At 43.8% G+C, this 16,279-nt stretch overlaps 1 protein-coding gene across 4 annotated transcripts in view; it reads right to left on the reverse strand.

Annotated features, from left to right (window-relative positions):
* Positions 1-16,279, reverse strand: part of sybu (syntabulin (syntaxin-interacting)) — a 97,705-nt gene that overhangs the window by 62,576 nt on the left and 18,850 nt on the right. For 3 of the 4 annotated variants that reach the window (XM_047333809.1, XM_035629986.2, XM_047333797.1), the window contains exons 2-3: positions 7,027-7,065; positions 2,157-2,255 (exon numbers count right to left, since the gene is read on the reverse strand). The gene's annotated coding sequence lies outside the window, so the exon portion shown is untranslated. Of the gene's footprint in view, positions 1-2,156; positions 2,256-7,026; positions 7,066-13,987; positions 14,259-16,279 lie in introns of all 4 variants that reach the window. The other variant, XM_047333798.1, reaches the window with a different exon arrangement.

Here is a 16,279-nt window from a genome sequence, read left to right on the forward strand (position 1 = left end):
GCCAAAGGGAGAGCTCTTTGTGTTAAGCACTCAGCTGTGTTCTTGTGTATTTCCTCTTGCCAAATTATGGTTGGCAGCGCGCTGGGGTTCTGCCATTAACCCGGAACTAATCGCCTCAAATCAAACATCCACAGTAATATCAAAGCACCGGGGATTTGTATGTTTTACAAAGTTGCAAAATCTGCAGCTTTTAATGAGCGTTATGTTTTAAACTAACTCGTAAACATCCTGTGTTTTTGCGAAGCGGATAAACACCTTAAAGTGGTTCATTCCAGTTTGGATAAAACATATTAAGACATAGCTGGAGAGTTGCCAACACATGCCGGATGTCAACACTTTAAAATATCTTTAAAAAATGTTAATGCAGTGCTGCTCCCCCCCCCCCCCCATCAAGAATCAAGCTCTTTAGCATCCTGACCGATGACGCCGCAGCAGTTTCTGCCTAAGTGGACTTCCCGACAGTTCTGTCCTCTCTCTCTCCGTCCTGTGGTTTATTATCTAATCAGCTCGACCCTTGGACGCACAGCCACGCTCAATGGACCCAGACCACATGGCCAATAGAGCACCCAACAGACTGTGTCATCTCAGCACTGCTGAATCAAAAACAAACACGGGGGCTACGTCCCCTTCTTTTTTTTTTTGAGGAGACGGATTAGGTGAGACGACTTCCCTCCCTCCCTCCCGCGCTGTTTATTTAGCTTCGTTTACACTCCGCGACTTTGATTTATTCCCACGTCTTGTCACCGTGCCAAACGGGTTAAGGTAACCGCTTTAATGAGAGGCTTATTCCTACACCGTGTTTTGATTGCGTTTTCTCACTTAATAATAACCTGTGAAATCTGTCGTGTGAAAATAGTGATTTTTTTATTGCATCTTTAACACTTAAACACTGTATGTGTGGAATCTGAGGCTCTAACCGGCCTCCAGTCGAGTTCCCCCACATACTGACACACACACACACACACACACACACACACACACACACAACTCTGGATTACCTCAGAGCGGAGGGAGGACAGAGCCGCGACAACATCACAAAACAAGACAAGAGGCACAATTACAGAGCAGCCTGGAGACAATCCCGCACTTTAATGAAAGTCCAGTGCCCCCCCCCCCCCCCGCCCCAGGTAAGCGCTCAACGTGATTGTATCTGTGAAACAATTACACTGTCACAATCAAAGGAAGCTGCCTTTAAATGGTTCTGTCGAGGGCCCTCGGTGGGGCTAATAATCACTCATCTCTTTCCCACTGTGTCACCGAGGTGCTGAATCCTCCCTTTGTTCTGCACATCACCTGCCGCTCAATAGACTTCTTGGTGTTACACTTCAGGCACTTAGACGGGCCACGCTTTCAAAGGGGTGCCGGTGCCCCGAGGGCACTGTATGCGAGCCGCGAGGAGGAGGTATCCAACAACCAGCCTTTTCCAAATCAACCCACTAAGCTCAGAGGTGGATTTGTTGAATAGACTTTTATTCTTGTAGCTAGTTTTCTTTTTTCTTTTTCTCTTCCTGTAGGTTTTTCTTTTCTTTTTTTTCTAACTTTTGGTTTGGAGGCCCAGGGGTAAAGCTGTAATCCTGGGAGCAGTCAGCTGCCAAAGGGAGATAATACCCTGCTCTAATTTATAGAGTTATCACATATCGCCGCCGCAGCACAGAGAGCGTCCACTTACGTCCAAAATGTGCAGCAGATTTCCATTTTCCCTCCTTCCCTTCAAGTTAATACCTGTTTCATGTTGAACATCAATTAAAGGAATAAGGGTAATTAGAGAAGACAAGGGAGAAAAAGAGGGTATCCTGCAGTTTCTCTTCCACAGTTTAATGATTCGCCAGCAGCCCCGACATGTGGCATGTCTGGAATGTTTGTCCCTCCATTCAGAGCATGAGAGTTATTGTGTCAGGACGGGGAAGAAAGGGATCTATGTGGCTATCTCTGTGCGCGCGCGCGCGCGCACACACACACACACACACACACACACACACACACACACACACACACACACACACACACACACACACACACACACACACACACACACACACACACACACACACACACACACACACACACACACACACACACACACACACACACACACACACACACACACACACACACACACGAGCATGGGCAAATTGTGTGTGAGTGTGTGTTTGTACTGTTAGATGTTTTTAGATGATCCGCTGGCCGATCCGCTTCGCCATTCTTGTTCACGAGAGCCCCTCGTCGCAGCTGGTTTTGGTTTCCCTGATTCATCACTGTAACATAAAAACACACGCAGTAATGGGTACAATTTTTTTATTTTATATATATCCCTTGTTTCTCTTTCTCATCTCCTCTCTTGCCCGTGCTCCACTTCAGGGCACCGACTTCTCTCTCTCCCTTTCTTTTTCCCCCACTCTTCATTCACTCTGTCCCTGGGACACCCCATTCATTTATTTTTTATTAAACTTCAGCGCTCTCTCTCCGAGACTCATTTCCTGCGGTTCCTGCTAGAACAGAGAGCACGCTGGGAGTTTCCCAGAGACTGGCAGGGGTCGGGAATGATGCCGGAGGAGCAAAGCTGGGGGTTGGTTTGGGATGCTGACAGAGGGAGGGGCCGTCGTTTTGGGAGTACCCCGTCATCGTGGAATTTATTAAGATTGTCCGCTCTCCTCCATACCAGATACCATACAGTTACTGTTAAATAAGTACATTAATTTGCTATTTTAAATAGAGTTTTCCAGTAGAAATTCATGCATAGGTGGATGGAAGATCATCTGACAGAGGAAATGTGTCAACACCTACACCTGTTGCCTTTATCTTTAGGAAACTGGCTTCATAGCAATAGTACAAAATGAAAGTTAAAAAGAGGCGTTTTCCATGAAAAACATTACAATGTAATTGTAACTGGGGTTTTTTTTTCGCATAGTAGATCAAAAGGTGAATCCGTAAATCCAGTATTAACATTTTCCCGCTGAATTACATGTTGTTTATGCAAACTTATGCAAAAAGATCTTTTTGTAAAAGGTTCAGATTCAAAATTCTGAATGAATTATTTAAACAAGATTCGTCCTCAGTCTGCAAAGGCCTGTGTGAAGCCCAAAGCTGAAAGTAAATGATTTGTTAGCGAATGTATGAGACAGTGACATAGTTTTAAAAAAGGATTACCTAAGTAATAACAGCCCCTAAACCCATTCAATGTATTTTTTTTAACGATATATCTTTTTCTACGTGTAGAGGTAATTTATTGTAAATCTTGCATACTCATATTTTCACGTGTGGAAAAATATGTTCACTCAAGAGGTGGTGTAATATGTTTATGAAATCAAGCTTCCATGAGCAGTCGGACCAGACACACTGGAATTACCTGAATTACAACAGTGTTGTTCTATTTAATTCACATCTGTTCTGTGTGTGATATTTTCCTCCCTTTTTTCAGAGGATCTGACCATATGGAAGGAAGGTAGCTGGCCATGAATTTTAATGTGAACAAACATCATAGTGTTCGGATGTATGTGCAAACGCACATGGCCATGTATGAAGTTGAAGTGTGCTGTGTGTGCTCATGCATGCAGAGTATTACAGAGGTAACCTTAGCGGTTTTATGAAACATGTACAATAAGGAACATATAATGTTGTTTTCACGGTTTCTTAAATGAACCATCTGGCGGCACTCCCTGGCACAGGCCCCAGTTTGTATGAGGTTTATTGTCTTTGCTGACATAGTGTGTATGTATTGCACACTGGGGCAAAAAAACCTTTGACGCGGCCGACCCCCAGACAAGCATCTGAACAATCTAATTACCCCAGAAAATGTTTATATATATGACTTGCTTGGGGTATTGTTTGCAAATTAGGGCAATAAGAAATGTATCAGTGTGACAGCGCCCCCCTCCCCCTGGGAAAACACCGGAGTTAAGATTTCCAGGTTAGTGAGTGTTGGGTAAGCCGATCACAAATCAGCTTTTTGGCTTTGAATTGTTCATGGAAGTCTCTCCTTTACACCAATCAGCTGACCCGTGTATATTGTGATTATGCTAGTGTATTCTGTCATTCTACAGTATCAGGACTATTTTAATTTAAAAAAAACTACTGTTACTGTTGACTTGATGTTCTCACAAGAGCAGTTCAAAACATGTGTAAAGCTTTGCCACTGAATAATCTGGCTGTATAAAGTTGCACATCATATAAAAATCGCCCATAATTCTGACAACTTTATGCTCGGGTTTGTTTTTGGACAAAACCACAATTAAATTACAAATCCACAAGTATATGACAGCATTAGCAATTGGGCAGATTCATTTGTTCCAGATCCAAAATGAACAGGAAATGAAAATTGCAAGAAGGAAAATGAACATGACTAAGCTCAGGGGTTAAGATATTTCTCCAGTTTCATAAAACTCGAGGTATTTGACGTCTTTTAGCAAATTTCTTCACAGGTAACTGGGTAAACTTCGTGAAAAACACGAGAATATTTGGGATATTCCAACAACACAATGCAGTCCCCCTCATCCCCCCACAGCCCCCCTTCAAATACCTCAGTTTAACCTCCATCCATGACATGTGGTGCTTACGAGAGCATTCATCATGACACAACAGTCTGACTTCCTGTCTCCGTGCTGACGGCAAGCTGTTCACTTAATGAGATGCATGCTAACACTGGAGGTTTTCTGGGAGACAGATTGGGCCTCCTGCTAACCACCGCCACCACCGCGGTCGGACCTCACCCTGGCAGCCCCGCAGGCGAAACTGTTTGAGCAACCTGACCCTCTTTGCATAATTTAACGCTCTCAGTTAGCGGCTCTACCCTTCACAGTGCCGAACACATGCTTACCGCGCGGGGTTCAATGAAGGAATGTGCAATAATAAGGTTGATTGAACCTAATCAGTATATTAGAAAATAGTGTATAGTATATTTGACAGCAATGGTTCTTAAATTGGAGTCCGCGGAGCCACGTGGGAGCCCTCGATGTGACTCTAATAAGGCCCGAGAATGTGTGTGTCAACCGTTAACGATAAAGGTGGTGGATTTTTTGGGGCGCGACTTTTTTCAGACAACTTTACATAAGCAAGCTTCTCATTTCTAACGGGCAGCCATTGGTGCAGATTTATCAGCTGCCACTAGCAAGTGAATGCAGCTAACTTTAGCTGTATGATGTTTTTTGTGTCTCTTTCTTATTGGCTTGTTTTAAAAGGAGAACCCTTTAAAAGTTTGAACTTTTTGCAAATCGTTAGTGCATACATCATATTGTGCTAAAGCTACATGTCCAAGGTAAAATCTCGGTGGCCAAATCATTTAGTGGAAGTGAAAATAATGTTATACTCAAACAATGTTGGCAGGATATGAAGAGGAGGACAAACATCCTGTAGTCTGACTTTGGAGTGTTCATGCACTTTTCCCAAAGTGTTCCAAAGTGACACCAGGTAAATGGCCAAAATACAGAAGCTACTTTTACTGTATTACACATGAGTTTGTCATGAAGTAAAATCAGATAATATTAAATAGTAGAGCTCCTATAAAATTAGCTGAAGCGATGGAATTAGTGCTTATGTTACGTTAAGTTTGTTGCCATCTGTAGTCTTTGGGACATATCGTTGGTGTCAGCCCAATAATTCAGACTTCCAAATATGAGACTAAGGTTAACATTTTTGCCCGTTGGGCTTCTCATAATTGTGGTTTAAGGGAAATGAATGCTGCATGAAGAAGCAACTTAGCTTAGGAAGAACTACTGATGAACCATGAGTAAGCCATGATTTCTAGGGGAAGGGTTTGGTGATCAGCCAGATACAGAATGTATGACCGTTGTAATCACAGCTTTAATGACCAAAACTGATTAAACAATAAATACCCTTCTTGAGCTAAAGTATATCAAACACCGTGGCCCTGAACCTGCCCTGTGCAGTTGAAGTCAGACGTAGGGAAATCCCAGCGGGTTTGGTTGTAATTATAGCCCTGAACGCAAGATGTACTACATCAGTGGTATTTGGGAATGTTCATGTCATCGCACGAGACAAAAGAGCTGAAAGCCACAACTATGCATTTCCAATGTAAATGTTCAGACATTTTGTAGCACATACAGGTGGTTTAATAGAGTTATGTAACAATGGAAATCAAACATTGGAAAAAGTATCATGTCGCAGCTAAATAAGAGACAGCTGCAGACGTTGTACCTGCAGCTGAGAGAGTTTAGAGTAAATCAAGAAGAATCTCTCCTCTGATTCCTTAAACTTTGACTGTTTTATTTCATTGTTCCTAATCTCTAGGTTGGAATTTCTGACTTTAAATCCTATAATACAACACAATGCGGTGGGCGTCCAAGGTATGACTCATGCTCCTGATCACACTGATAAGAAATTGCAGGTGACAAACCGCGATCTCTTGATGAATTCAGAATAGATCTTACTTGTGCACAGTTCTGTGAAGTACCAGCTCATAGTCGAACGGCAATTATCCCTGTCCATTTTGGCTCACGTTTCACATTTTTCCCGCAATTAACTGCGGCGCTAACCCACTGCATGTTGAGCAGTTTCTGCAAATTGTCTTTATTTTTCCTCAGCAATCTAACCCAAACAGGAGATTCCATTTATTTTCTTTCAGGGAGAGTGTATTCTCTGGGATATTCTCTGGCGCGGGGATTGTTTGGAAAGGAGTTTCATTTTGCAGCCCTCCTCCTCCTCCTCCCAGTGCTAGAAGTGTCCATTGGCGTGAGACCATGTCTGATTATTACTTGTGTGATTCTCTGACAGGTTTAGCAGCGGCGGCGATAAGCGGGAGATAGTTTTATCATTAAGAGCGTCGCAGTTCACACTGATCGTATCTCGCCTGGCCTTTAGTGCTCTGTAAGTATTTGTGTGGCGGGCACTTAAGATTTTAGAATTTGCAACATTTTTTCTTTCTTTACGATTGTGACAAAAACAGGAGAGTTGTGTGCTTTTATCACACTTAATCCCTTGTTAAGATAAGAACTGATTCAATAACCATAAAAGGCCAGTGATAAAGATTAAAACAGCACATTTTATAGTGATTACAAGGAGGAAAAGTCTCACCTTTTAGGCAACCTCGTCGTTGTGTTCTCTGTGGCCGCGCTGCAGAAGAGAAGAAGAAGAAGAAGAAGATAATTTCCTTGGTTCATGCAGGGACATGTGTAGGAAAATTCCTGGACAAAAATAACTGGTTGTTCAGATCAATGGATAATGGCTGTTATTGACCCAGAAATGTGTGATATCAGAGAGCAAACGTTCGCAGCCACACAAACAACAGGGGAAAGGCATTGGTGGAGTTGGTGCTTATTGCTGTATTATTTATTTCACAATGCAGTTGTGGTATTAAAAGTTAGAAGTCTAGAAGGGGGAGGTTCAACATCAGTCTTCGGCAATAATATGCTTCTCATTGCACAGCTGTAACTCAAGGCAAATATTTCCGCTGACAATAGACATGAGTGTATGATTAAATCCCAATTACATTCATTTGACCCTTCAGCCGAGTGAGGCCCTCAGCCCGAGGTGGGACACCACCCCGAGGACACCGTATGTACTTGTACACCTCTCCTCCCTCCTCACGATCTCGTTCCAAAATCTGTGTGAACCCTGCGAGCTCCCTCCTTGCTGCTCTTTTGATAATTATGAATTATTACAGGCCGGGGTTTTGTTAGTAACTCTCTAATTTTGCTGATCATAATTGATCGCAGGTGTGGCGTAGGGAGCGTTTTTGAAGTTCTCCCCTTCGCTCTCTCTCTCTCTCGCCCCCCCCCCCCCATCTTCTTCTTCTCTGCTTTAGCAGTGAACCGAGGTCGTCTCCCAGGCAAGCCCCTGTTGGAGAGCTTCCCCTTTTGTTAATTCCAGGCGTTCCTTCAGCGTCTGAGATGAGTTGATGTCCTTTCATCCTCCTCGGTGGAAAGGAGGACACCGCGAGCGCTCACTGTCAGTCCAGCTGGGATGTGGCGCAACTCGCTACATTCCTCTTGTTGCTCTGGTCACTCGGGGTGTGTGAACATGTGTGTGTGTGTGTGTGTGTGTGTGTGTGTGTGTGTGTGTGTGTGTGTGTGTGTGTGTGTGTGTGTCTGCATGATTCCCCTCAGCAGAGCCTCCACAGCGTCCTCACAGCCAAACCATTTTGGGAATGGCTGGAGAGGAGGGGATGTTGGATTAGAAAAAGGCAGGGGATATAAATCTCTCACTGAGGCTCAGTCTATCTCCCATCCAGAGGATTTATGATGTTTAACAGAGTCAAATAATAAAGAGAAGGAAAGAAAGAAAAAAAACAACTTATGAAATACTGTTTTTTTCTTCTTCCTGAATCTCTTTGCTTGGCCATGTTCATTGTAGCCCAGCGTCTCACAGGTCTGCTCCCAGATTGATTGTGAAGCTTACGATTTGTGTGAGCTGTTTTTCCAGATGATCCTATAGTGCTGCCTTGAAACACACAACGTGGGGAGGGAGTGGGAGGGAACGGGAGGGGGGGGGGGGTCTTAATTGGTATACAGTTAGATGAATGAGTGTCCGCTCTGGGTGGTGAACGGTGAGGTAAGCAGCTCCTCCCTGGAACACATTTCGACCAATTTATGTACAACTAAATCAATGGTAAGTATTTCCAGTTTACCGTTTAATTGCGGTCAGCTGGAACATGTTGCATTTTGACACGGCAGAGCAGGAGTCTCACACACACACACACACACACAATACGCAGAGGACATTCTGCGGGCAACACGAAGGTGCAGCAGGTGTGTGCTCATGCTGTAGTGTTTCGGTCCAATTCGTCCCAGAGCCATGAGTCACCGGGACTCAGTGTTTCCATCAGTTCAGCCTTTTAATCGAGTGTGTGAACCTCAGTCTCACCTTTGCACAAATCCGATGTGACACACCGAACATTCGTTAATGGCGGGTTTGTGCGCACGCACACTCACACGTGTCGCTGTGGGCGGTGGCGTTGGTGAGCAAAGATGCAGGATTTCAAAACAATGAAAAAAATCAACCACTTTTCGTGAGTCAAATTCAATATAAGCAGTGGTCGTGATTGGTTAAAGGGGAGCGTTGCCCCCTGGACCCCACAATGAGGTATCTATTACAGCGACTACCAAAGAAATGTTCTTTTAATTAGCCACATTTGTCTTTTTTTCCCCCTGTTTTGACAGAACCCCCTTACACAAACATACATCGACAAAGAGAGACAGACCAACAAAATGCATGGTCATTTTTATATTTGACAGCGCCACTCGGAACAATAACAGCAGTGACCCTGCTGCGGTATGTTTTGGTTGGTTATAGTTTTTCAGTTTTACCTCTAATCACGCTTTTGCAGCACCTGCAGTGGTTTTCGGGGGGGAGAGGCGGGGAAGGGAAATTTAATAGTCAGCCTTTGCCAATCATGTGCACATCATTACCGGAGTAGCAGGGTTTTTTTTTTCTCTTCTTCCTTCTCTCTCCTGAATGTTACATAAGACTTCTCATAGTCTGAAATGGATTTGGACGGTAATGTTCTGTCTTTATTTGATCCAGTTGTAATCGGTCTAACTGCCTCGATCTAAATCAACATGGTATGCAGCTGGGAGCAAATTATTTTGTTGACAATGGCCGCTTGTACGTTTGTCAGTGTGATCATTCCTGCAGAGTTGAATGCGCGCGTGTGTGTGTGTGTGTGTGTGTGTGTGTGTGTGTGTGTGTGTGTGTGTGTGCGCGTGCGTGTGTGTGTGTTGTCTGTGTGGTACTCTGGCTAGTGTTTACAGCAGGCTGCTTTGCGGTCAGACAGCTGATCTTGGCCAGGAGAGCGCTCGCCTACAGGGACAGGCCTGCGTTTGCTGCGGTGTGGGCAAACTCAGAGCGGCACAACATTAAAATTCTTGCTTGGACGTAATGTTTTTGTCCTGTGAAGTGCAGGGCAATGAGTGAGTGAGAGAGAAGAGGGGGTGGTTGTGGGGAGAGAGGGCGGGCGGGGGGGCAGATGTGATGAAACCTCTTGCTCGTTGCTCCGCAGCCCCTCAGCGTTGTCGCCCCCACAGCAATTGTCGCAGCGTTTGCCTGTTCTCCATTATGCCACATTTCCATGTAGTTTCCTGTCAGATATAAAAGGCTGGTGTGAATTTTACTGAACCCAAAACCACGTGTGGACATTTTCCCCACCTGGCCCCGGCGAGAAAAACAGTCAGTGAGGCAGAATGTGAAAATGTACGCTGAGGCCGGGGGGGGGGGGGATGATGTGTTACACCAAAGTGTTTCACAACAAACACTCGGGGCTGTTTGGGCCGACACACTGCTCCTTTACAATGTACAGGTGCTGAGGAGAGAGGAAAAAGGTTGCGGCGGAGAGGTGAGGTGGAGGGCCTGTAGTGCCACAGAACATGTCCGCCTGCTCGCCCTGATGGCGTAATGGGAACTGCCAGCTGTGGGCTTAATTACAACACACAGTGGTGAAGGAGATCGGCCCTGTTTTTCTTCTGGGACACACGGCTTAACCCAAGTGTAGGGTCCAATGTTTTTGAGCCAGACGAAGGGCATCGCTGAGCGTTCTGCATCGGTGGGAAGGAGGGAAACGAGACCTGCCTCAGCTTATTCATCACATGCAGCAATGACATATCGCACCCGCAGATCCAACATCATTTTCCCATAATAGTCCTTTCAATGCCGACTGAACATCTCAAAAAGAAAAATCACCGAGGGAAGTAATAGTGTACATTAAGTTTATGGAGTACTGCTTCAGAAGGGATAACGGATTTTTATAATTTTTACAATTAGGCCTGGTAAAACTGTATATTGACCAGTGAGCTCACTTCATGAGATCAGGGCAGATCAGCTAAAGGACATACTTGAAATGTACCATCTAAATAAAATAATAGTTTTTGATTCTTAATTTATAAAGATACGACTTTGACCAGAAACTACTCTGACCAGAAACAACTACAGTAGCAGCTTTAGTTAGAGTAAAGAGGAAAAGGATTGGCAGTTCCAGAACAGACCTGCTGACATGAAGTAATAAAGGTAAAGGGGTTTTTGCATTGAACTGGGTCCAGTAGGTCTTCAGTGTAAGAGATAAGGTCATTAAAATCCATCCAACACATATAGAGCAAGAAATATTGAAAAATACTGGCCAAATTACCATGCATTGTGAGCCAGCTATTCATATGACTAAATATAAGAATTCCAATGATTTTGGTGACCCCCTCTGACCTCTCCCCTAGTCTATTAATTGGGATTAAACTTCATATTTCTAGTCCCACTACTGGTGCGACTCTACAGATTACAACATTTGCAGTATGCTGTAAATCCCAACCAAATGTCCCCCCTTTATCAACCCCCTTGACAATCTTTATAATGGGGTATTCATGGTCTACAGAGGATGACTCGTAAGGTTTTTCGTCACCCTCTATCGCTCCAAAAGCTCCATTGTACTCGAGCAGCAGGAGTAAAGTCTAATAGGCAGCTGGTCCCAGTCATGCTCCTCGTCGGTTGAACCCTGGTCAATTTCAACACTCGCCGAGCTTTGATGTTTCGCTAGATTCACACCAATGTCAGGCGTCAGGTATTCATACGAAACTTAGCTTACAACAAAATCTAACGGAGCAGCTGTCTCAACAGTTTTTTCAGCCCGTTCATGTTCCCCTGAAGCTGAACACTTTCATTTGCAGTGACCCCGGAGCAAGGATTTCTACATCTTTAATCCAACTGACTAAATGCTTTCATACTTTATTAGACTTGCGGTCTTGTTTTGTACCGATAAAGTTCAAAGTGTGTGTTTCTAACAATGTGTTGTTGGGTTGTTGGGTTTTTTTTCAACAAAAAAATACAAGCTCTCTAATGTTTGACCCAAAACCGTCAGTGTCTATTGGTCAATGTTTATCTACACGTTAAATATGTCTTTACACCATCGGTGATGTATTAATCAGCATTGGAGGCGGGGTATACCTGCGTTTACTATTACACAGTCGGTCCCACGGTTGAATTTTCGGGTTGTGTATTACCTTGTGACTGAATAAGCCCAGAAACCACTACTGGTGGCAGTGCAGTGCAAGAGTAATGCATTGTGCTTGGCTGCCTCTTCTGAAACATTTCACTAATGGCATTAATGTTCTGAGTACTCTGGTCCTTAGCTGTGCCAACTGAGCGAGGAGGGGAAGCGGAGAGGGGAGAAGTTGAGCAGCAGTTGAATCTAAGCAGATGGCACTTGTTTTACTTTCTGCCTGGCCATCTGGAGTTTACTTAAACTGATGACTTCATCATCAAACACCGGCCCACCAGCCAACTATGGCACTCACTGTACACATATACACACACTTACAGGACACAACAGCAGCCACAAAGTGTTATTGTGAAGCGCTTTGGAAGTGTATGCTCCTGCTTGTGTGTGTGCAGTGGTTCCTATCGTTTTTTTGTGTGTTTGGCACTTCTTGCCTTGCGAACACACACAAATGTGTTTATAAGCACCGGCCCTGTAAAAATGTCATCCCTCTGTCTCTTCAGCGCTCATTCAGAGTGACATAATACTGGCCCCGACGCTGGCCATCATTAATCTAAATGTCCCTTGGCATTTTATAACTTCTCTGTCAACTACATAAAAACTTTAATCACCGCAGTCACGGAGGACTGATCCCTGTCCCGGCTCCGCGGCCTCCAACAGAAAGTCAAGAGCAATCAGTTGACTTCATTTACTTGGAAAAGCCTGTTAGCGACACCTGCGCTACGAGACGTAAGCACTTGTACGAATGTACGAGAGCAGTGCAAAAAACCACCCATAAAGCCGCAGCTTTTCCCTGACAAGTTCATAAAACCTAAGTGATGTTAAGAATAACCGCCTCAAGTAGGTGATGTACTCTTTTCCATCCATGTCACTGTACAGTTGATCCTTCAATTTCAAATTAACTTCCAAATGAATTGTTCATTTATGATTGATTTTAATCTGTGATTTTTTTTAAATAAATTGTCATCTGACTTACTAACAAAGAAAAACAGGCTTTTAAAACACGTGTATTCATTCCTGCCTTTGAATCTCTCAGCGAGTGATCTTAGCATGCAACCCGGGGATCTATTTGATTGGTTTACTCACTCGGAAAACATCTACACATCATTTGCGAATCAAAACTATAGTCCTTGAGACCTGAGTTGGGTGAAACCACTGTCTGCACCGGGTCGCTGCTAAACAGCTTCCCATAATAAGGCGGAGAACAAACAGGATATCAAAAGACATGTAGATTCCTCTCGTGTTTTATAGACTAGCTGCGAGGCCCAAACACAGAGGAATCCGTTTGTTGTGGTCAAGGGCTTTTCAGGTCAGAGACATGATTGTTCCAATTAGTTCGTTATGCTTTTTTCCCCCCATCATGCTTCCGTTTTATTTTTGTGCAATTTTCTGTGTTGTTGTTGTTTTGGTTGTTCCTGGATAGTTAAGCCAAATCTCACAATGCTTGAGTTTTGTTTGACTTGTTAATCTGTTTTCATTTTGATATTGTTGGAAATTTCCAAGAGTGTTTCTCTTCAAAGGCCATTGCTGTTGTGCTTTTGCTCTGTACATCCCAGAGATCAAATGAAAAATAGACCAAACTGTGATACTGTATTGTCACAATTGCCACTTCATCTGTAATAAGGCTAAAAGTTTTTTCATCCTGAAAGTTATTCTCATATATTTGTCCACAGGAATTTTAATGATATTAAGACAACAGAACCACTAAGGTCATTTGAATTCATCCGATGAAAATTAATGTGTCATTTTTCATAGCAATTTGTTTGCTGGTAAGAGGATCCTGATAAAAAGGTTGCTAGTCCTCACAAACATACACAGGATAAGATAAGAACATTGACAATTTTTAGACTTTTTAGAAGTGGCGGACCTGAGGTGTGCCACAAGTTTAGCTGAAAGTATGTGTAACAAATTAAGGCCTACTTTCTAACTTACTATATTAAATATATATCTTTTGATCTTATGTAGGTTATTTTGGAATTAACTTTCATGCTCAAATTTGTCAAAAATCTCAACAAAGCTGAATGTTTAACGTTAAATGAATTGAAAATATTATTTAAAAACCTCGGGCTGGAATCAGAAGTGCAAGGAGCGATTGCTTTGCCGGAGTTTATAGACCAGCTGGTCAAGGAGTTCCCTTCACTGGCCCGTGGTGATGATGGTGGAATGACCTGCAGTCTGCCAAAGCCATGTTCACACTTTTCCTGCCACATTAGGAGCTGAGAGCGGAGCGGCGGGGTCGACGGGGACAGGACAGGACAGGACAGGACAGGCGTGGGCGCCCTGTGCTGGATGCCCTTACTGCGGTGATGTTTTTCGCTTGGCCACCACTTCCCTGCTGGGCAGCAAATGTACAGTTCAGGAAAAGTAGACGGCAGAGTTGATTATGGGCTGGCTGGCAGCTCCAGCCGCAGCTGCAGCACTAAAGAAGAGGGGGCTGCACTGGACTCTGAACTGGACAGACTGTTTATTTCTGCCCAGGATGTGGGTATTATTAGCATAATAACCAAAAAATTTGAAGAACTTAATATATATTACAGTATGTAAGCAAATAAATAAATTTCGCTGGAACTGTAGCTCAACGTGGATTAGAAATGACATTTTTCGTAAACAAATACTGTATGCTGTATATTTCCTTTGGTACTCTTGTCAAACAACGCGCTGCCTGTAGATTTCTTCCCTTTCAATAAATACCACTTAACCCCCCCTCCTGTGCATTTTTCCTCAGAAACTTATATGATCTCCCCCAGCATGTTCCTGGAGGAAAGGGTTGAGGTCACCTCAGCAAAGAAAGTGAAAAAGCTTTCAAAAGCATTTCTCTTGGCCCACTCGCCCCCGAACAAAGCCTGCTGTCAACTGGTCAAGGTTTCACTTCCTAATTACCTTCTCCTGGGGCACAATGGCCAGGCCGTTGCCTAACCCAGGCCACTCTAGACCCCTAGCATTTTTTCCCAGACAACTGGCCTCTCCACTGTGGACCCGTGGTCTCTAAGGAAGTGCCAGACGGATGGTTAAATATGGCCAGTGACTAGTTGCACATCTTGTCTGGGAGGTTTGTTTTCTTGGAGGAGTCGACACCGCTTACAGAACAGCGACAGGAATGAATGTGTCCAGCCAGGAAAACGTATTATTATTGATCACCGGCATGTGTTCTTGTGTAACAAAATAGCACCGTCTGGCAATACAGTAGATCTGATCCAAATATGATTCTTTTTCATAATTCTGAGAAAGCGGATTTGCATTAGATCACATTCTTGGTGCTTATGGTCTAGTTCAGCTTTAAGCTCATTCCTCGATTCATGCACAAAAACACTTTTTAAGGCCGTCTTACCCTGGGTTAGAGGTTGTCAAGAGTTCACGCTGGCGCGCAACAAAGTCAGCATTTGGTTTCTCACAGTTTCTCATTTGCTATAATAAAACTTTAAACCAAAAAGGAAAAAAGAAAGAGCCAGACAAAATAGGGAAAGAAGTAAGAGTGATGTGAAAATGCACCCATAGCCCAGACTGGTTCCTCATTGAGAGGAGTGCTGAGTGATTTTCATTGACGCTCCTCTGCCACCCAGGTCACTCCCAAGAACACCCAGACGGGAATTCCACCCAGGCTTATCTCACCGGCAAATCGACTGCCGCCACCACCACCACCATAGAGGAGGAGGAGTAGGAGGACTGGAGGGGGGGGTTTGGACTGATGGAAGGGTCAAAAGGGTAAAAAGGGGGTCTCCTCCGTGGCCTGGATTAGGGGTTAGAGGAAGCCTGTAGTCGGGGTAAGCAGTTCAATCGTGTTGACCAACAACTGCTCTGGGAGATAGCCGTCAGCAGAGCGTACGAGAAACCTCTTGCCCAGGGGATGTTGTAGGGACGGTGCTGAGTTGCTGAGCAGCAACAGGTTGGTGGAGAGATAATGGATTAGACACCCAGACTATCAGACCAAGTCTTTCCCCCCTTGAAGTCCATCCATCTGGGAGAGGCTATGGGAGCGCAATGGGGGTAGAAGCAGTGAGAGCTAATGCTTCATTAGGTCTTTACAACTATAAGCCAATGTTTTTTCCAGTTGAGGAGCCACTTACTCACTGCTGCAATCCTCTAAGTCCAAACCATTAAACTGATTTTTAGATGGTAATTGGCAAACTGATTCAGGTGGTCACAGGTTAATACGGTTGTGACGGCACAAATGCAAAGTTTGGTTAAATAAGATTTCTACTAAGAATTAATTTTTTTAGTCCAACTAAATCTTGCTTCCACACTCAAAAATGATTTAGCCTAATTTTGAAGATTTATATATTTTCACTATATATAAGATTTCCATCCCTTTGGATTAGTTTTAACAATAACACTAATAAATGTAATGTGATTCAT

This window comes from Scophthalmus maximus, chromosome 1, assembly GCF_022379125.1.
Source record: "Scophthalmus maximus strain ysfricsl-2021 chromosome 1, ASM2237912v1, whole genome shotgun sequence".
Taxonomy (NCBI): Eukaryota; Metazoa; Chordata; class Actinopteri; order Pleuronectiformes; family Scophthalmidae; genus Scophthalmus; species Scophthalmus maximus.